The sequence below is a fragment of the Chlorocebus sabaeus genome, chromosome 1 (assembly GCF_047675955.1).
Source record: "Chlorocebus sabaeus isolate Y175 chromosome 1, mChlSab1.0.hap1, whole genome shotgun sequence".
Lineage (NCBI taxonomy): Eukaryota > Metazoa > Chordata > Mammalia > Primates > Cercopithecidae > Chlorocebus > Chlorocebus sabaeus.
Genome location: NC_132904.1, coordinates 81,236,867 through 81,258,883, shown reverse-complemented (window position 1 = coordinate 81,258,883; position 22,017 = coordinate 81,236,867). Strand labels below are relative to the sequence as shown.

The 22,017-nt window shown below is 37.2% G+C and overlaps 1 protein-coding gene and 1 pseudogene across 12 annotated transcripts in view; one reads left to right on the top strand and one right to left on the bottom strand.

Annotated features, from left to right (window-relative positions):
• Positions 1 to 22,017, top strand: part of DLG2 (discs large MAGUK scaffold protein 2) — a 2,222,296-nt gene that overhangs the window by 1,025,138 nt on the left and 1,175,141 nt on the right. The gene's annotated exons all lie outside the window — the stretch shown is intronic.
• On the bottom strand, positions 4,420 to 6,756 carry LOC140713503 (large ribosomal subunit protein uL6 pseudogene; annotated as a pseudogene).

Here is a 22,017-nt window from a genome sequence, read left to right as displayed (position 1 = left end):
CCTCCATAGCCAGTTCCCTCTCTCTTATCCCCGACTGCTTCCTCTTTATCCAGTTTTGAAAGCAGGAGTGCCTGGAGGGTAAGGTCATGGTTTTGAAACTCTTAGGTAAATTTTCCATGCTAAGATATTAACTTTCTTAATGCAACTCTGCAGGTGTATAGATAATCGAGAATGTGCTGCAGTGTGATTTTTCTATAAATGAGAGCTATGTGTTTCTTTAGCACTGCAGGTTCCAAATTCAAGAGAATTTGTGTGTCTTGAAACAATGGCAGAGGATGAGGCAGACGTCTTTGACTTAGTCATCCAAATCTCCTGTGTTAGCCACACAGTGCTCAGGCACCCACAGAGCACTCATTATTTGTACATACAAGAATTATTATTTTCCCACTCTCCCCATTTTCTTTTCTTGGTCTGCTTAAAAAATTACTTCATTCCAATAAGACATCTTACATGTGTTTATAATGCCTTGCACACTATAATTTCAAGATGCTCTTTTGAAAGAAAACTTTACCAGGTAGCGAAGTAAGGTAATCTCATTGCTGGAGGAAGTGAAGACATAATTTCACACTAGGAGACGCTCATAGAGATGTGAGCCTCTCATTCTTCTGAATTGCGTTGAGGTTCATTCCACGTGAAGCAGTGGGATAGGCTTAGAGTACGTAGATGGACCTTCAAAAAGACCCATCTCAGCCCCCGGGAAAACTCAGGAATGATTTCCGGATTCTTAGTGTACTGCCGCTACACGTACAGATGGCCAGGTATTGGGGAAGCAAAAAATAAACATTTAGAAACAGGCAGGTTTGGGTTTAAATTCCCTATCTACCGCTTACCAGCTCTGTATCTCTGGGCAGGATACTGACTGTTTGAACTTCTTTACTCATCAATAAAATGAGAATGATACAGTAACACTTACGTGGGTGATTATAAGGATTAGAGGTAACATATGTAAACTAGCTGGCACAATGATTCAACACATGGTAAGACTTTAACACCTTGTTGCTCCTATGGTTGTTTTCCTTGTCATATTTTAAAAATATCAGATATTGCTTTATAAGAAGCAGACTTGTATGCCCATTGGCTACAGAGGCATTTCTGTTGTTCTGCCAAGTAGCGAAAGAAAAGTTAAAAGCCCTATACACCTCTTCTTCTGTACCGAAGTCTTGGCCTAAGACAAAACAAACAAAAAAACCAAAGCAATTAGTGGTCTAAACTGTTATCAAGGTATGGGTGAAATCTCTGCTTTGTAAGAGGTAAGATTCTCCTATTTTAAGAGAACCATCCTTCCAGATTTGAGGGAATAATAATTATATAGAACATTTTACAGTGTACATGGTGATTTTACTAACCTGCATTATGATTTTTCTGCAAAGGAAATCTATTTGGTCCCTTAGTATTGCCGGTGAGGAAACTGGGGTAACACCTGGGAAATAAAAGAGCTCAGTCATCAGATTCTACATCCTATGCTCTGAAGCTGCTTATGTAATGGTTATAACTGCTCTCTCTGTTTCTAAGGGAAGAAGTTACAAAAACTGCATTACTTGTTTGTGGTCCACAGAGATTTCCTTTAGAAAGTTACATCTTCATGAAATTAATTAAAAGGGCCCAATTCCTGAGTAGGCCTTCCTGGACAGACTGATTTGGCAGTCTAATAACCTCCCATCATGCCCCCCACACCCAAGTAACTAGCACAGCCTCAAAAGTGCCTACTGTGTACCCATAGATACAGAGAATCTACCTTAAAATGTGTTAACAGGTGTATACATGGTGATGGAAAATAAATCAATTTAACTCTGGCCAGAGCTTGAATAGAGTGGAATTAAGTTTAGAATGAAAGATATTTCACTGTCTTTAACCACCAGCTTAGACTGGAGAAGAAAAAAAAAAAAGTACCGGAGAGTAATATTTCACTGTCTTTAACCACCAGCTTAGACTGGAGAAGAAAAAAAAAAAGTACCGGAGAGGAAAAAATTACTGTAGTATTATTTTAAGTATTCTTTTTTATGTAGGTAATTTTTCTTGATTCTTTTAAAATAGCTAAATCAATTTGCAGGTGCTCTCTGGGGTTTCTTGATAGAAAAATAAAAGACCTTGTCTTTTCTTTGTGTCATTTCTCAGGGCTACTACAAAATTGTGCACACTGACTGTTCAATGCACATTATGTTGAAAAAGGAAAACACTTAGTCTGCCTCTCTGCTTCATTCCAACTAGGAGGTAAAACTGTCCACGTAGAGTGGGGAACCTCTAGCCCTGGTTTACAGGTAGCGCAGCAGGCAGGTGCATGTCTTCTCTTCTGCTTCCTTTATGGTGGATTCTATCTTACAATCAAGCCTACAAGGAGATAGGAATTAAGTAAGCAACAGGAAGGCAAGCATTCTTATTGTTTCCCAGTATACGCCCAGAACTTAATGTGGTGCTTAGTACATAGGAGCTATTTAATGTGAAATTTCTTTGATCTATGAGTGATTGCAGAAATTTGAGGTGTATCTCTATCACTTTAAAAGTTCTCATTATCGCAAAACATATTTATCTCTATTTGATTTATATTCCATACAAATTTATTCCTATGCAATTTAGGTAGGAAAAGTTTTGTATATACGAGGCTGCGGGAGTTGGCTTTAGTTTACTATAAGTATTATTTTTCAGGACTTTGCTATGTTACTTGGATGAATGTGGTTACTGTAAGTTTGAAAGTCATTGAGGAAATTTTAGTGGTAATTTAGGAGTAAGGTTTGATAATTCAAGCTCCTGTAGAAACTTATAAAGGAGTCAACCTGTCTTTTTTAATACACACACACATACACACACACATACACATATGTCACACACACTATATATATGTATATATATGTATACATATGTGTATGTGTGTGTATGTGTGTATATATATAAAAAAACATATCCACTCATGCACAGTTTCATTATTTGACAAAAATGGACATTTCTACTTCTTCTAATAGCAACTGGCATTTATTCAACAAACTCATATATAATTTATTACATGCAGGTCATATTCTAAGAATTTTACAAATATTGAACTAATATATAATCTTCATAACCTCATAAGTTAGGTACTGTTATTATGCACAGCAAGATTAAGTTCTTGCCTGAGGTAATCCACGCTTGAAAGTAGAATCGAGTCAGAGTTCTTAACTGGGTAGTCTGGCCTTAGATCCATTTAAATTATGCTGCCTCACTGAAGCAAAGCATCCAGGGAGGGGTAGGTCAAACCCAGGCTAGTGTACAGGAAAACATCAAGTTTGAAGCACCCCAGAGTTGCTGACTCTCCTGGAAACATGCAGTTTGTCTCATCATTAGGCTTTGAGCTTGTTTTAAGGATGGATTCATAAGGAAGGGGAATCTTTGAGAAGTCCATCTCCAGAGATCAAAGTGAAGGGCAACTGAGAAGGACATCTCTGAAGGAAGTCAATAGTAGCTAATAATAGCTACCATTTATTGATTGCTTGCTGTGGGTTAGGCAATTTCCTAAAGACTTTATGTGAATTAATTTATGTCATCTTCAACATAACCCTCTTTAAAAAGGCATTATTAACTACCATCAGAGTGAACAGGCAACCTACAGAATGGGAGAAAATTTTTGCAGTCTACTCATCTGACAAAGGGCTAATATCCAGAACCTACAAAGAACTCAATCAAATTTACAAGAAAAAAACAACCCCATCAAAAAGTGGGCAAAGGATATGAACAGACACTTCTCAAAAGAAGACATTCACGCAGCCAACAGACATCAGTGATGATGAGAAAAAATGCTCATCATCACTCGCCATCAGAGAAATGCAAATCAAAACCACAATGAGATACCATCTCACACCAGGTAGAATGGTAATCATTAAAAAAATCAGGAAACAACAGGTGCTGGAGGGGATGTGGAGAAATAGGAACACTTTTACACTGTTGGTGAGACTGTAAACTAGTTCAACCATTGTGAAAAACAGTGTGACGATTCCTCAAGGATCTAGAACTAGAAATACCATTTGACCCAGTCATCCCATTACTGGGGATATATCCAAAGGATTATAAGTCATGCTGCTATAAAGACACATGCACACGTATGTTTATTGCGGCACTATTCACAATAGTAAAGACTTGGAATCAACCCAAATGTCCATCAGTGACAGACTGGATTAAGAAAATGTGACACATATACACCATGGAATACTATGCAGCCATAAAAAAGGATGAGTTCGTGTCCTTTGTAGGGACATGGATGCAGCTGGAAACCATCATTCTCAGCAAACCATCACAATAACAGAAAACCAAACACTATATGTTCTCACTCATAGGTGGGAATTGAACAACGAGATCACTTGGACAGAGGAAGGGGAATATCACACACCAGGTCCTATTGTGGGGAGGGGGTAGGGGGAAGGGATGGCATTAGGAGATATACCTAATGTAAATGACGAGTTAATGGGTGCCGCACACCAACATGGCACATGTATACATATGTAACAAACCTGCACGTTGTGCGCATGTACCCTAGAACTTGAAGTATAATAATAAAAAAAAAGGCATTATTGATATCTTCACTTTATATATGGTGAAGCTGAGACAGAGAGAGTTTGAATAATTTGCTGAAGGATATACAGCTGAGAGGCAGAAGCTGGGATTGAAATTCAGAAAGCGTGGATTCAAGGTCTGTCCTTGTAACTACTGTACTATTATGATCTTAAGGAAAGGAGACCATCGACTGTGTGTGACTCTAACACCTGGCTCCCCAGAACAGTTTCCCCAGAGGGAAAAGTGATCAGAATAAAATAAAATAAAAAATTTATTTTTTAAATGTAAAAAAAAATTTCCAAATCTCTCTCTCCATATAGATGCATTTTTTTTTTCTTTATTTTGAGATAGAGTCTTGCTCTGTCGCCTAGGTTGGAGTGCAGTGGCCTGATCTCGGCTCATTGCAGCCTCCACCTCTCAGATTCAAATGTTTCCCCTGCCTTAGCCTTTTGAGGAGCTGGGATTACAGGCGTGCACCACCACACTTGACTAATTTTTGCATTTTTAGTAGAGACGGGGTTTCACTATGTTGGTCAGGCTTGTTTTGAACTCCTGACCTCGTGATCCACCTGCCTTGGCCTTCCAAAATGCTTGGATTGCAGGCGTGAGCTACCATGCCTGGCCATCAATAGGTGTTTTATTGCATCATTTATATATCACAAATAGGTCTTAGGAATCATCCAGCATCTTGTCTCTGTAGCTGGACAACTCTTAGATCTTATTCATCATCTTGCAGAACTTTTCCTTTTTCAGAGACATAGATACCATCCAAAAGTTTTCTGATATTTTTGTTTTTAACTATTGTGGCTTGCCGAATCAAAGCAGCTGAATTTGAAATAAGCTCAATGTTATTTCCTTCAAAGATTCATTCATCGTTCTGGGCTTGAGATACCAAACAAGCAACATTTGGCCTTATCCGAACCCTGAGGATTTATTTTTCATCCAAGAAATCTCAGATGTCAACAAGAGACCCATTATCCTGGATAACGACATTGATGGGGAAGTGAGCATGCACAGACCTCATCCTGTAATGGAAACCCACTGTAACACCCTTGATCATGTTCTGTGCATGACTACAAAGAGTACAGACAGTAGCCAGGTCTTTTATGTTTCTTCATTTGTCAACTGGAGCCTCTTGTTCTTTCCAAGGAGACTGAGTTCTACATTAATATGACAGAAGTCCCTTCACAGGGTTCCTCTGGGGCCCTTCACAACAACTGTGTGTCCCTTCAGAGTAATGTTGATGTTTTCTGGAGTGTTGACAGTCTAATTGCTGAGAAAGTCTTCATTCTTGCCATAGATGTGGCAAAGAGCAGAAGTAAAAGTTTTAGAATTGAAATAGCTCATAGGCTTATCATCTTCAGGAAATTAATAGAATGGGGAGATGAGGAGACGCTATTGTCAGTCTGGAGGGATGAGGAAGCCTACTCAGACAGATGTGCTGAGCAGCCTGAGAGTGGGAAGCATACTGAGCATAGGAAGGAATTGGATATATCGAGAAGAAAGGGAACTGAGAAAGCAGATCTGACCCTGGGAGGGAACATTGGCATTGAGGAACCCAAGGCCCATGTGTGACTTTCTTTGCTAATTTGGGAAGAGCCGCTAATAATGTTTGAAATTAGGACTCCAGAGGCAGTACCAAGTAGCAGGCAGATGTTAGCCAATAAGTTCAGGAGCATTGGGTTTTAGTCTTAGTAATTAGCCTTATGACCTCACCAATGCCCTGGAATTAAATGGTCTAATGTTCCTTCCTACAATGTACAAGGCTTGAAGTCAAGCAAACCTTTATAATAAGTACTAAAACTGTCAGTGTTATAAGATGGCAACAGCTATTATTTGTTTATGCTTTATTTACGGACACCTTAATGATTCTTTGGTTTTACAAAAAGAAAATAATCAAAAGGTCACTTTTAGGCAAACACACACACATACACACACACACACACAGGTATCTGGAATATGCTGCAGTTGTATTGCCATTTCAGAACATGAAAAATATGTTCAGTACAAAACATTCAATAAAATAAAAAGTATGGCTAGTTGAACAATTTCAAAAAATAACACTCAGATTATATCAGACTGAAATGTCAAAAATAAACAACTCTTTCCAAATGCTAGGGTCTGGGATCCTATTATAGTAATATTGGTTTATTGTATGAGGAAACTTAAATAAATGAGAAGGAACTCATAACATACTTGATAAAATAAAATAACTAAATTAAAAAGTTAAAGAGAGCTAAAGACATAAGCTGAGTATATTCATGCAGACGTGATGTGAAATCACACTGAGTGCTGTCAGATTTTATCAGTGGTCCTCAGGTTGGGTATCCCAGAAGTTCCAATAGAGGTTCTTGAATTATATTCAGTGTTTCAGTATAAATATGCTGGTAATGATAGCCAACAAGCTAATGAAGGTATGAAGTGTTATACTGGAATTCTATTAATGCAGTATCAATGGCATGTTGACCAAAACTCTAATTTGCTGAACACACACACACACACACACACACACACACACACCCCGCACACACACAATATGAAATCAAACTAATGATTTCTGAAGATAATACAGAAATTCTGTGTTAAGTCCCATGATGAGTTATGGAGTCTTTGGAATATTTGATTTCCTCTATTCCTTTTACTTCAGACTGTGGTTCTATTATTAAATTTATAATGAAACAAAAAGTATGGCTAGTTGAACAATTTCAAAAACTAACACTCATTTAACTTTATAATGGATAAAGTATGTACATTAAAGCCAGACAGACAAAGAAGTTCACATTATAGCTCCATCATTTTGTTGCTTTTAATCTTAAATGATTATTCATCTTAACTACTTTGGGTCTAAACTTCTTCCCTTGCAAAAATGGAACTGTCACCTATTTTGTTAGGTTGCCATCGAATGTAAATGAGATAACATAGGACAGTGTTTGGCACATAGTAAACACACACTAAATACTCATATTATTTCTCTTTCCCATCTTGTCTGTGGTACTATTAATCACTGAATTTTAGTGAAAGTTAAGTTATCTATTTATATTTCCTCTTCACCTTCCATTTGGTGCCAAGGACACATCTGGACCATACAGGAGGTTAAGCAAAGATTACAATTGATGTTCTTCCTTATGTTCTGTCCATTTTTATTACTCTTGTTGAAATTGGTTATTTGCAATCTGGCCAGATTTCAAGACAATGGATTGAACAACACATCTAATATTGGGTCAAAATGAAAGTAGAGGTTGGAGCTGCTAAATCAAAGATGAAATCAGCCAACCAAGCAAACAAGTTTTCATTCCAGCTCTCTAAGGCAAACATAAGGTAGAGAAACCGAACAGAAAGTAACATAGTTAAGAAAGTCACTGAAGTCATTAGCAGAGGCTAAATGAGCTTCATATTGGCATGTTGTAAATGTTTAACTTTTTCTAAGCCTCACAAAAACTTGAGAGTTCTGCTAGAAAATCTTGTAAGAATCAAGTTTGTACCTCTTACTTGTTCCAGAGTGCATGTTTTGAAGAGACTGCACTACACTGTAAACCAAAAGCTTCACACTAAGAACCATCTCAGGGCATAGACCTCAGATTTATACTAGAGTTCAATCACAGACCACAAAACAAAATGAGCTGAAGTGTCTAGAGAGTAGTGCCTGGCACTTTTGCCTTTGGCATTGCTTTGCTCTGAATCTGAACTTTCGCAGACAAGAACAAATGAAGTCATCTTTCTCCCTCTCTTGCTTCCCTTCAATCCCAAGCAGCTGCAGTTTGGGGTTATAGTTTGTCCTGCTATTTAACCACCTGCCTTTTCAGAGGTCCATGACAATTCAATTCAGTTCTTTCAGGCATTTATCAAGCTGCTTCTCTAGGTTAGAACCTTTGGGTGATGCTGAAAATTCATCTTAGTCAAAGTCATGGCAACTGCTTTCAAGTTGTTCACTGTCTAGCAGCAGAGCTAGGTAATTAAACATTCAGTTCAATATGAACAATGCTGTGATAGAGATATAAATCATGTGGTAGGTTCACAGAAAAGAGTGATCACTTAGCCTGGGGGTGTTGGGAAACTTTTCATAATCATTGCTATAATCTTTGTAAGGGAAACTCCTTGTAAGCTTCTGGAGGTGGACTTCTCTGACTCTCCTTGTAGCCTGTCCTCTGGCCTTAAAAGCCCACTGGACATTGCTTCCTTTGGACACTTACCACATTCCACATAATGGTCTATTAACCTGTCCATTAAAGTGGGCATCCCAGCTGGGCACAGTGACTCACACCTGTAATCCCAGCACTTTGGGAGGCCGAGATGGGCAGATCATCTGAGGTCTGGAGTTCAAGACCAGCCTGGCCAACATGACGAAGCCCTGTCTCTACTAAAAATACAAAAAATAAATAAATAAATAAATAAATAATAATATAAAAAGAAGAAGAAGAACATTAGCTGGGCGTGGTGGCAGGCACCTGTAATCCCAGCTATTAAGGAAGCTGAAGCAGGAGAATTGCTTGAATCCGGGAGGGGGAGGTTGTGGTGTGCCAAAATTGTGCCACTGCACTCCAGCCTGGGTGACAAGAGCAAAACACCCTCTAAAAAAAATAAAAGTGGGCATCCCTTGAGATCAGAGACCTTAAGTTTTAAATTTTTTTCTCCAAGTACCTGATAATAGCAAAGAGCATTATATTATTTTCTTAAGAAATGTTAATAGAATAAATACATATGACATTTGAATTAAGACTTACATAATGAGTAGAAGTGTGTCAGGTGTGCATTCCAGAATAGGAAAATGATGTGTCCTCTACCTAGAATAATAAAAACCATCATTTTTATGTGTCTGTTTTTTACCCAAAATGACAGTAAGAATTTTACAAAAATTATCTCTAAACATCATAATAATCCTGCAAGGTAGCTTTTACTCTCTACAACTCACAGAAATGGAAACCCAGACCACTAGTAGTTGAATAACTTGGCCAAGGAGGCACAGCTGGTAGGTAGCAGAATCAGAATTTGAATCCTAGTCTTCTTAACTTCAATGTCATAGTAATACTACGGTGCAATACTTCTTAATCTGTGTAAGGAGCATATAAATCCTAGGCATTAGAATTTTAGGGAGGACTGTGGCTATTTCTAGGCCAAATGAATCTCTGAAGGCTCAAAAGATGTATTTCAGACTTTGATTTTTACACACACACGTGCATATACATACTTCTGTGACTATATGTTTGTTTCACTCATATTCTATAAGAAAAAAAAAAACTTAATCTGCATTGTCCAGATTAGCAAAGGGTAGAAAGGGAAATTTATACATGCACCCTAACTTAGTCATTCAGAAACACCAACATAGTTCCTCCCAAACAATGTCTCATTGGTTTTCTGAAACCATGGTAAACTACCAAGTTCTACATTTTGTCCTTGGCTTTTCACTGTTTCTCATTTATCCTTTAATTAAGGAATAAACTATTTATTGTTAAATGCCACAGTACACATTTTTGTGTGAAGAATGTATGAAGAAGCATTTGACAGTATGGTGTTGTGGCTGAGAGCATAGATGTTAAAGGCAGACTTCAAATCCTGGCCATACCACTTTCTTAGTATGTGATCTTGGTGGGAGGAGGTTACTTAACTTCTCTCAGTTTTACTTTCCTTATCTGTAAAATGAGAAAGAAGACAGAGTCCTTGAGGGAATTAAGTGAAATAATGTGTGTGATGGCTTAATATAGTGCCTGGAAATACAGGTGCTTTGTTTTCTGTATTTGTTTCTATCTTCATAGTTAATGTCCTAAACAAAATAATGAGAGAAATGCGTAGCTGAATGGAAAGAAAATACATATACAAGTATTATATAATAATAATTGTATATTTATAGTTCAAATAATCTATTTAACACATATGTATTAGGTATTTATTACAAGGAAGATGCTCAAAGTTCTAAATGCTTTAGCTTTCCATGCATGCCTGTATATTTTTCATGTTCCTTTTAAAGCATCTACTGGGCAATAAATTAAGACCACAGTAGGCATCAGGCTTTTAGGTTAAAAGCCAAGAGTGGTAATGGGCATCAGTATTGGCCCCAAAGAAGGGTGGGTAAGGAATATAGAAGGGCTGTCTATCAAGCCTTTATCAGAAAGGCAGCATTCGACTTCCTGCCAACAGATGCCCAGTGGGCCTGGTCACATGGGCACACCCAAGCTGTGGCTTTTAAGGGCAAATATGCTGATCTTCTGTCTGAAATTCCCGCTGCCTGGGAAGAGCTAAAGGAAAGTTTGCTATTACTGTTTTGCTTTTCTCTGAAGAACTTCATAGGAAAACTGAAGCTTTGTTTTCTTCAAAGGATCACTTGCTCTTTGCAGAGGTCCCTGTTGGCATCCTCTCCTCTAGCGGGTTGAATTATTGTGCCTTTCTGAGGAACTTCTGGATTGCCCCTGTAATCTTCATCTATTGTATCTCCATTTCCTTGTTGGCCTTGAGGATGTCCAGTATTTCCCCAGTTTGTGCTCCAGCGCTACTTCATTAAAAGGCTTGTTTAAGCAGATTGAGAGGAAAGGGGGAGCTGCTGAAGCTCTTAATGCTTGTAGGACACAGCCTCCTTCAAGTTCGTTATCATAGTTTATGGATCATTCTGCAAAACCCCAAAAGCATACAGGGAAGGAGAGTGACATTTATTCATTCATTTAGTCAGAAGGATAACTTTGGATAAATTAAATGTAACAAAGTTTAATTGAGAAAGAACAATTCACAAATCGAGCAGTCCCTCGAACCAGAATAGGTTCAGGGAGACTCTGGGCAGCTCTATGGTCAGAGATTTATGGACAGAAAAATGAAGGTGACATACAGAAAATGAAAGTAAGATACAGAAACAGCTGGATTGTTTACAACTTGGCATTTGCCTTATTTGAACACAGTTTGAATAGTTGTCTGCCTGTGATTGGCTGAAACTGATTGATAAAAGAGTAAGTTATACTCTGTTTACACATCCAGTTAAGTTACGGTCCACTATATATGAAGAAATCTTTAGTATGAACTTAAAATAAGTAGATAGTTTAGGCTAAACTTAATTTAACTATTTATTATGTATTTTTGAATACTTTATATGTGTCAGGGGCTCTACCAGCTCAGAATGTCAAAATGAATGAGACCTTTGAACTATAAAGGAGATCAAAGATCATGTAAAAGGAAGAGACTGAGAATCAGGGAGATGAAGGGGCTGATTGTGGGCAATACAGATGGTTACAAACAAAGTTGAATCTCAAATCCAGGTTTCTCAACCCAAATAGCCTGACATACTCTTCACATATGTTTTAGTGCCTCAAGTGCAAATACAGCAGCTGTACAGAGCATTTTTGGTATGTATGTATGTATGTATGTATGTATGTATGTATGTATGTTTTTTTTCTTTAAAGAATATGGCTAAATGTGCCAATAATTCCAGTCTCCCCATTATCCTGCTTCAGTTATTGCAGTGAGACAGCAAGCTGCCTGTGAGTACTTGCTTATTATTATTATTATTTTCTTGTTACAACTGCCTTTGTTATTTCACTCAGTCCAAATTTTACTAAGAACCCAACAATGAGAGTAGGCCAGTGTGTGTGATTTGTTCAGTTCCTGCATCATAAGGATGGTCCTGAACTTGTATGTTTCTAGGAAACAAGCCTGGCCCATAGTCAGCATTCATCAACAACAATGACAGTGTATTGAGAAACTGCCGTGTGATAGCTCTGTATCAATATTTAAGGAAGAATGAGACACAGAGCCTACCTTCAAGAAAAATTTTTTTGACAAATAGTCATAATACACAGTAAGAAACGCTATGATAAAAATAAACAATGTTGTGGGAGACCAGAGGACAGATTCCTGTTGTCCAGGGAGAGGGGAAGAGGAGGTGGTCAAGAAATGTTTCTTGGAGTAAGTGGTGCACGAGTTGATTCTTAATGAATGAGTAGGGTATATTTAGTCCCCAGAAATCTGTGTTGCAGGAGGTATGGGTGGGTGAGAAGAGGAGCATATCCCAGAAAGAGGAAACAGGTTAGAAAAAAGCACAGAGAAGTCATGGTAATGGCTGGTAGTTAACTGTGGCTGAAACAAAATCTCCAGGGAAAAAAAGTGAGAGTTTCAGATGTTGTTGGGAAAGGTAGGAAAGGATCAGATCAAGAAAAGTTTTGAATAATAAGCTGAGGAGTCTGAACTTTGTTCTAAAAATAAGAGCAACCGAAGAGTTTCAAACAGGGAAATAATTGATTGGAGAAAGTCCAGAATGATTATAAATAGCCCTGACTTTCTCTAAATGGCTACACTGTTAATATACATGGATCATAAACATCATTTTATTTGAATTATTCTGGGTACTCAGCCTTTCTTCTTTTCATCTCAGGAGCAGAGTCCTATTTGATGCTGAGGAGTTTACTCAAGAAAGAAAAGTGATAGAATTGCTCAAAGTCATTCATAGCTACTGACTTATGAAGAAGGCATACATTTAATGTGTCCTTTTATTTATGAATAGGAAAGATCCATATTACCCAAAGACAGGAGCTTGCTTGCAGTAAAACTAAAGGATGTAAAAATTTTGGAGTGTTGCTTTTTCTGATACAAGAAACTTTAAAATATAATCCTATTTCCAGTAGCAACCAAAAAGTCTAAGGGCAAAGCCCAAGCTGCAAAGCCTGAAGCTTCAGTTATTAAATAGTTTTAACATTTACCTTCAGGGATGGCTTAACCGTATTAGAAGAACGGTCTGAAATTTGCTTGAATCATCTGTCTGCACTGCTAGACATGATTAACTTAGTGGAAGTTGGAACTCTTCAAACTTAAACCTGACTTTACTAAAGGCTGTCAGCTTACTATGGTAAATGCTCCTTTTAGTTGCATTTGTAAAATGGGATCAAATTTACATGTTCCAGTGTGCCTCTTCCTTTTCAGTCAGAGTTTCACTCTACTCTCAAAGGGAGCACTCTTCTTTTTCTAGGTCAACTGACCTTAAAACTAAAAGCGTCAATAAAGATTCTTATTTCCAGTAATTTTTTTTCTTCAAACATGATAAAATAACCTGTGATTTTAAATATATTATTTTGGAGGGTTAGCGCTACCTCGGTAGAATGATCAATGAGGATTTGTCTGCTTCTCTCTTGGGGAAAAAAAAAAAAGCAAGACTGACAGGATCTCTGGAGTCTGCTGTTCTTGTTGACAAGTGCTAAGCTTTTGATAGAATAACCTCTGAGTTCTATATTTGAAGTCTGGTATACATATTTCAACACAGAAAACTTCCATTTGGCAGTTTGGCATTCAGGTCTGCTACTGGGCAAGGCCTTAGGCAAAACTGCTTAGTATAAATAACATCTTCTTCTCACTGGTTCAGGCAAAGCCTGGGGTGTGGCAGTGAGGAAAAGCGAGTGAAATGACATTTATTGAATACATATGATGTTAGTGACTTCTCATCCTTTTATTTAGTTCTCATAATAATCCCAGGAAGCATCCGTTGTTATAAAAATTTTACCAAAGAAAAAACTATGACAGAGAAGTAAACAACTTGACCAAAATTATACAGCTAAGGAGTGGTAGAACCAAAATTTGTGCCTAGGTCTGTCTCCTAAATCCATTATTTTTTCTACTATTTCATGTTATCTGAAATAGCACCAGCTGGTACCCATGTTCCTTGCCACCCATTTCAAAACTTTCTTTTCAGTGAAGATATTTATTTTGTTGTATTGTTATTGTTGTCTTTTTATGTGTATGTATTGTGCAGGGGGGTAGTAGTGAAGTATGGCCTATTGTAATATCGTCTTGGTGCTGAGATCCTATGACACTTTGAAGTTCCAGGTTTACCTGGTTCACTACACCGTCATCTCGTTTGATCACAGCAACATTTCTGTAAGGACATTTCATTGTTGTGACAATTTGACAGAAAACAGAGGATTAGTAATGCTGTATTTCTGTTATGTGTCTTTAGATGAATTTTTATCTAAATCTTAAATCATTTTCTCTATAGCACACTGTTCATTTTTCCCAAAATAATGTGATAGTGTCAGGAAATGTTATTATCCTATGACCAGTCTTCTTAATTATCGTTTATGCCCATTCTTTTAGTTATTCATTCATTCATTAGGTAAATATTTCTTAATGGATTAGATTTTTTTTATATAGGCTAATTACTGGTCTAAGCCTAAGAGAAATAAAAATGGAGAAGATAGAGTCTCTGTTCCACAAGGAACACACATAATCTAGTGAATTATTTGCAATGTGCTCCCTACCATTACTTTTGGTAGCCTTGTTTACCATTAAAACACCTATTTTTCTACATTGATACTCCATGGGGATGGCTCACCGTAGGAACAAAACATTTTTTGTGTGTGTGAGAAATGCATTTATGCATTTAAGAATCACCCAGACCAAGTTCACAGAATTGGCATCATATTTCCTGAAACAGACAGACAAACCAAACAAATGCTAAGGTGATACTTCTGACTGGCTGCTATGCTATGTCCGGAAAAACAGGAACAGTGAGTGCAGGCTTAAGTGAACAGTGAAGCTGACTGCTAGAGTTCCAGAGCTTTCTTCACTCCCTGCTTCCTTACAAGGAATTGCTGGAACATAAAGAGTTATGCCATCAGATTAATATTGAGGTGAATTTTTAATGAAAGAAAATAGTTGTATTATTCAGACAGAAAAAGCAGATTAGAAACTATGTACAGTATGATCTTATTCTTAAGACAATAAATATATGTGTCAATGCACATTAAAAAGTCTAGCATACTATCAGTGGCTCTATTTAATAGATAAGATCATGCATTTATTTTTAATTTTTTTTATTGTTCTCACAATCAAGAGTTACTGCTTTTGTCATAGAACAAGTGACATTTAAATTCTTATGATGTTTAAACATGTTAGGAAAATGAAGGCCTTGCAGTTAAGAGCACAGCAAATTCTAAAGCAAAAGAGAGTTGGATTGAAAATCAGATCAAAGGAGGAAAGAGTCATAGTAGCAAAAAAGAGCTACCCCAAACCTAACCTCAGGATCAAAAAAGGGCTGGAGAAATGTTCCAAATGGTTTCTATATGATTCTGTTGCCCCTTCTGAGTAATTTACTCAGACATAGGCTCCTGCTGTCTTTCCCCTACCCTAGAGGCTATTAGGAAATCACTGGATCTGCTGAGGCTGAATAGATGATGGTCTTCGGTGGCATTAAGGATTTCTTGATGGGTCAGTAAGGGAAAGGGTTGAGGAATATCACTCATTACTTGAGCCTGAAATCCTTCTTAGGTAGACCAAGGCAAGGGGCAGGTAAAGCAGACATGATACATTTGGAATGTGTCTCTATTGTACCTCAGTGGTTCTAAGAGTCAACAACTGCCTGGAGAGGGGCTTCACCCTCACAGTAACTATGAATATTTTGGAGGTGTTTTATATTTATTTTAAGATTCCGTCTCTTGTAAACTTTATGAGAAAAAGGTAGTGGAACTTATTCTCCATTTTCCCTTTCTCTTATTCTTCTTTCCTCCCTCTTTTCCTCTACTTTTCCTTTTCTCCCCCTTAACAGCTATCTCTGTAACTTCCTCTCCCTCTCTTCATTTGTCTGCCTTTTCTTTCTTCCGTTTCTCAGTCACATCCCCTTGCCTGAGCTTTTGAGTATGTATGTGAGCACCTAATTTGCCAATTCTGTTAGGTAGTGGGCACACAAATGAATAAGATGGGCCCAGCATCTCTCCTGAAAAAACAGAGAATGACAGAGGGATTGTTAGAATACTTACTAAATATTATAACCTAAGGAAGAACTTGAAATCTTCAAAGTTTTCACATGAAGAGTAGAAACTTTTCCTAGGCACTTCTGCCTGTGTGATCAAATGAACTCTGCAGTTGAATCTCTCATTTGGCTTCTAGGAGCTGTCAGCTTCAAGAGCTTGGAGATGCTGCTAGTCTCCAGTGACAGCTCCCCAGCATTCCCACAGCTGCTCTCTAAAGCAGGTTGGTTTTTACAATTACATGTGAATAAAAACAACAAAAAAAGGAACAAAGGGGAGTATTTTTCAGTCTCAAATAATTTTATATTGATCTTATATTTCTTTTTACCTTTGAACTCTGAACAGACACTTCTTGTTTTCTTTATTGTTTTTACAAAAAGATGTATGTGGGAAGGGGTTGCAGAATTTGCTTATAAAGGTCAGAAAATCCTAACTAAGTAAATCAGCTATTATATCTCAGAGATTAGGAGATTGAGACAAAGACAGAGCAAAGGTGGCACTATAATTAACAGGCAGTTGCAGGAAAGGAAGGATTCATGCTGTGCAATATGTAATTTGGAAACCAAATGTTCTTGTCAGAGAGACCTGGCCTTGTGCAGAAAGCTATGGGGGCTGTTCTAGACAAATGAACTGACAAAACCTGCTTAGTGTGCTGTAGAATACTGGTCATCTGTTCTCTTTTTCAATCTCGGTCACAGCCAGACTATTCATTATTTCACTCAATTATGCATTTAACAATTATTGATCACCAACTATTCATTGAACACTTTGCTAAGCATAGAAACACAAAGATGAATAATTTAAAAATCTTTGCCCTCAGGTTGGTTTCTGTTTTATAAAGTAGTTAAACATAAAACTGATATCTTTCTCTCCAACCCACCAAGTGACTTCTGAGACAGAAACTCACATAGGTTGTCACGAAAGTAGAGAGGCTCTTCAAAATTCATGCAAGTTTCAAGAAAGCTTCTGAGAAAGACTTGAAGTATATCAAGGTGGAAGCCATTTCTAAGCAGAAGATGTAACATGTGCAAAGATGTGAAGATAAGCAAAAATACATCAGGAAACTTTATACAGTTCTTACAATAAAAGTACATGATAGAGTCAATATTGGTATATAAAGAACAAGAAATATTCCAGAATAATTTGAAGTATAGTTAAGTTATTAACTTCTTACTGGAAGAATTTTGAATCAACAATTTGTTTAAGGGTCAGTTTGATTAAGGAACATACAATCAATTTACACAAACATCTAAATCTCTCAAGGGCAGAGATTGTAAACCTTTTCATTTTTATTATTGCACTGCCAGCATGCAATATAGTGCTTGATATATAGTAGGTGCTCAATAAATGTAAAACTTGGAATAACCTTGACAATGTTGAATAATTGATTTTAAAGGAGAAGGATAGAGAGAAAGAAGGAATATTGGACTCCTAATCTATGCCTGATGCTGTGTTAAGTGTTTTACAGGTGTTATGCTAATTAATATTCACAATAACCTCCTCAGGGGGTATATATATACATATATATATATCTCTTGTCATTTTTCAGAAGAGACATTTTAACTTTTGGGAGATCTAGTAATTTACCATTGTCACTGATACAGTTTGAATATGTGTCCCTGCCAAAACTCATGTTGAATTATAATCCCCTATGTTGGATGTGGGGTCTGTGGGAGGTGTTTAGGTCATGATGAGGCATTCTCATGGCTTGGTGCTGCCCTTGCGATAGTCATTGAGTTCTCATGAGATCTGGTTAAGTGTGTGGCACCTCCTCCCACCTCTTTCTCTTGCTACTATTTTCACCATGTGAAGTGCCTGCTCCTGTTTCACCTTCTGCCATGAGGAATATCTCCCTGAGGCCTCCCCAGAAGCCAAGCAAATGCTGGCTTTTGCAGCCTGAAGAACGTTGAGCCAATTAAACGTTTTTTCTTTATAAATTACCCAGTCTCAGATATTTATGGCAATGCAAGAATGGTCTAATACAGTTACATAGCTAATATCTGGTGAGAGGCAAGATTCAAACTCAGGTCTGTCTTTCTCCACAGCCTGTGTTTCTACTTTTGGGTACAAACCTTTGTTGAAATTTCTGCTGCAGTACTCTGGGGGAGAATGCTACAAAATTTGTTCATTTATAATAACAGAATAATATGGAATTTCACAGTTAGGTATTAATTTAATTTTTGTACTATATGTTGTAAATTCTGTAACAGTTCAGAAATGAAATTGAAATTAGAGATTTTTCTGTTTTGTGGGTTCAAGAAGCCTTACATACAATTTACTACCAGCAAATGATACAGGATACAAAATATATAAATAACAACTGAGATTGTTGAATAAATGATTGTGCATAGCCTTGTGTTTACAATGAATGTTTCTGACATTACCAATGTTAGGTTGCTAATAAACTGTGTTCAGATGCTGCTCCTGTACATGTTCCTCTTGCATAGCTCCTCTCTGCTAGTGCAGAGCTGACTTTGTGTTTCCCTACCTTCAGCCTTGTTGCTGATTTTATAAGCAGTGCCTTTTTCATTTTAATTAATAAGGACTGGATCTTTACTTTCTTTTTTTTCCCTCTGAATTTCAGGCCAAAATATGTTTTAGCATCACATATCAAGAAGCTCTGCCACCTTCAGACCTCTGAGTCATGGGTAGTGACTGGCTCCACCAGCTTTCTTCCCTAAGTCCCACATGCTTCCCAATGTACACATTTGCTGGATGAATCAATGATATGGAGGAGGATTCCAGATACATAGATCTTCCCACTGCCTGTACAAGCTACCCATGGCTTCCCTCCCACCCCAGCTTTCAAAAGTTAGAAGTGTTGTGTCTTGAAGCAAAGAGGAATCATGCTCAGGACCTTGTTGCCAGGGGTACCAGAGATAAGGGTTCCTCACAGAAAATGGTCTGCTTCTTACTCCACATAATGTAAATTTGGAAACCACTGATAATTTATACATATGTTCTTTTAATATCTCCTAGTACTGTTGAGAGAAGACCATATTATTTAATGCAGGGGCAACACACCTGCCTTATATTGTCTTCATAATAAAAGATAATAGATCTGAATCACCCAAACTAGTCTCAAAATAGTTGACCCTCAATACATAATAGCAGACACTTTCATAATTATTATGATAAAAATGATAAAGACAATGGTGATGAAGACAAAGAAAAATACGTTCTATGCTTGGCACCTAATTGTTTATCCCTGACCTAAGGATCCCACTAAATTTCACATTTAAAATTTAAGAGAAAAGAGAAAATATTGGATTAGAAGACTGCACCTGTGATTATTCTCTTATAATCTAAATGACTAGCCTTTCCGAACAACATGATTTTCTTTCACATGTTAAACTATAGTCTGGCCCATCATGAGAAAGATACAAGGTTCATGAATCAAAAAATTTCTCCAAATTTTGAATAACCTCAGACTTCAAATTTTCAACATACCAACATTTTTAGGAAAATGTCTGTCACTTGGGTCTTGAATAACGGTAATGTAGGCCAACTTTGTTTCCATCTGAAGTTTCAATATTTTTATCATTTTCCTCCAATAGAGATGAGGTCTGGCTTTTAGTTAGGAAATCTATTTCATGGATCATAAGATCGTGTTCTCAGAGTACCTGGAAGTGACGAGCAGATGCTCCCAGAAGAAACCCCAGACTTGATTTGATTTCTAGATGAAACATATAGAGTAACCTTGAGTAGAGAAATAATGTAATTATCCCAGTCTTGATGGGAACTAGTCATACGTAATGCGGAAGCAGCTTGTTCAGGAAAAAATGGAGCAGCCATTTGGTAATCCAGCCCAATTATGGTTTCCAGTTTCTAGTGCAGTTGCCAGTAACAAGTAATCTGTGGTAGAGAGTAATCTGTGATGAATAGTGTCCTAGGAACATGCACTGGCTTCAGGGGGAGTAATATGAAATTTTAGATATTTCATTCTTCAAATTTTTAAGGACTTTTGACTTGAATAAAAGGTTGACTCTCTTCTGAGAGGTAACTATTATTTGATAATTTTGTCATGCTAGTCTTAAGATGAGGGAGTGGTGTGGGTTAAAGCGGGCAGTGCTTACACTATTTGACCTGTGATGTTCACTGAAAATGCTGAGGACCAATAAAATGAGGAATGTCATGAGGAAGAGCTTGATGAGTAAATCTTTAGTCCTTAGTTTCTGTCTCTATTAAATGGGAATGATAGTGAAGCTCTTGGAGGATTTTTGTTAAGGTTAATAATAATGATTTGGTAGACCTCATACAGTACCTGAGCAATAAATGCTTAACGTATGGGAACTCCTAGTAGGAGTTATAACTACAGTAGCCATTCTGACTATTGTTCTAATAATGATCATAAAAATAACATAAATAATCATGTTATGATTACATAGCAATCAATTGTAAGATGTTTACAAGGTTTTAGTGTGTTAAAGTTTTATATGTATCAATTTGGTTACTGAAATAACTTCTTGAGGAAAAGTGTTGCTATCCCATTTTAGGATTACTTGTAAATATAGTGGTGGCATTAGTGACAGTGGCTGTAATAACATTAGGAGTATTATGATGGCACTAATGCCTCAGATCCTCTGTAGAAATAGTCATGGTATAAAAGAAAAGCAGGAAAATACACTGCTGAACTTTCTCAAGTTCTTGAAAAATAAAAACAAAACAAATCAGGAAAGTTTTTAGAACCTACATGTCACCTCCTGATTTCTTCCCCCCTCATTACTCAAGTAGAAGAATCCAACACATGGATGTCTGACCATATCCTACATTATTCCAAGATTATCTGTTGTGGTTCATTACTCTAGTAAGCATCTCAATAAATAATCCCTGAGTACATATTATGTGTAAGCATTTAGTAAGGCATTGAAGATACACAAATAAATGTACTGCAAGCACTGGACTACTTTAGGACCTAGCAGAGAATAATGTTAAGATAATAAATGAATTACAGTATAATATGTGTTGCAATACTGAGGTAATTGCACAACACATGAAGAGAAAAAATGTTCTCATTATGGTGGGAAAGCCATATGTACACTATGGTGGTAGGGAAGAAGCCGGTGTCTATTTTAGATTGGAATCATTTGAATTAGGTACATTGACTTTGCATTTGTTTATTAAATACTATGTGTATGCATTGTATTAAAAACAAGTAATTGAGGTTGTAACTATTAAAATGTATGTAGTTAATATTTCTCAAGAATTCAAATGCAGAAGAATGATGTACAGAGTTTAGACCATGAGATCTGGAGTAAGAAGATCCATGATTAACACTAAGTCATTGAACGTCTCTAATCCTTCTCTCATCTGTAAAACTGTGTAATATAATAATATTTCTCTACCATACTTTCAATGATATAAGTGATCCATGAGCTATAAAGTGTTATACAAGCTAGAAAGTGCTATGTAAGCACTGATTATTATTATACATAGCTGGAAAGATCTGGGAAGGTTTCATGGAAAGAATTTTCCTTGAGTGGAGTTTAATGAGTAGAATTTTGATAGGGAGGAAGCAAGTTTGTGCCGGGGAGATCAGAAAGCCTCCCAGTTCCCTCTTGAAAAAAGGTGGGGTCATTACTTTGATTATCCTTCACATGGTAGAGGGAATGGCATAAGTAAACACATGTAGGTAGGAAAACTCAGGACAAAGTTATTAATAGTTGGGATATATCCAGTCATCAGTAGGGAGTCATTCAATGATAAGCAGAAGAGCAGCATAATCAAAAGGGTGGTGTTTGGGGTAGTACTCTTCATACAATTGGTAGGATCCTCTGGAAAGCAGAGAGAC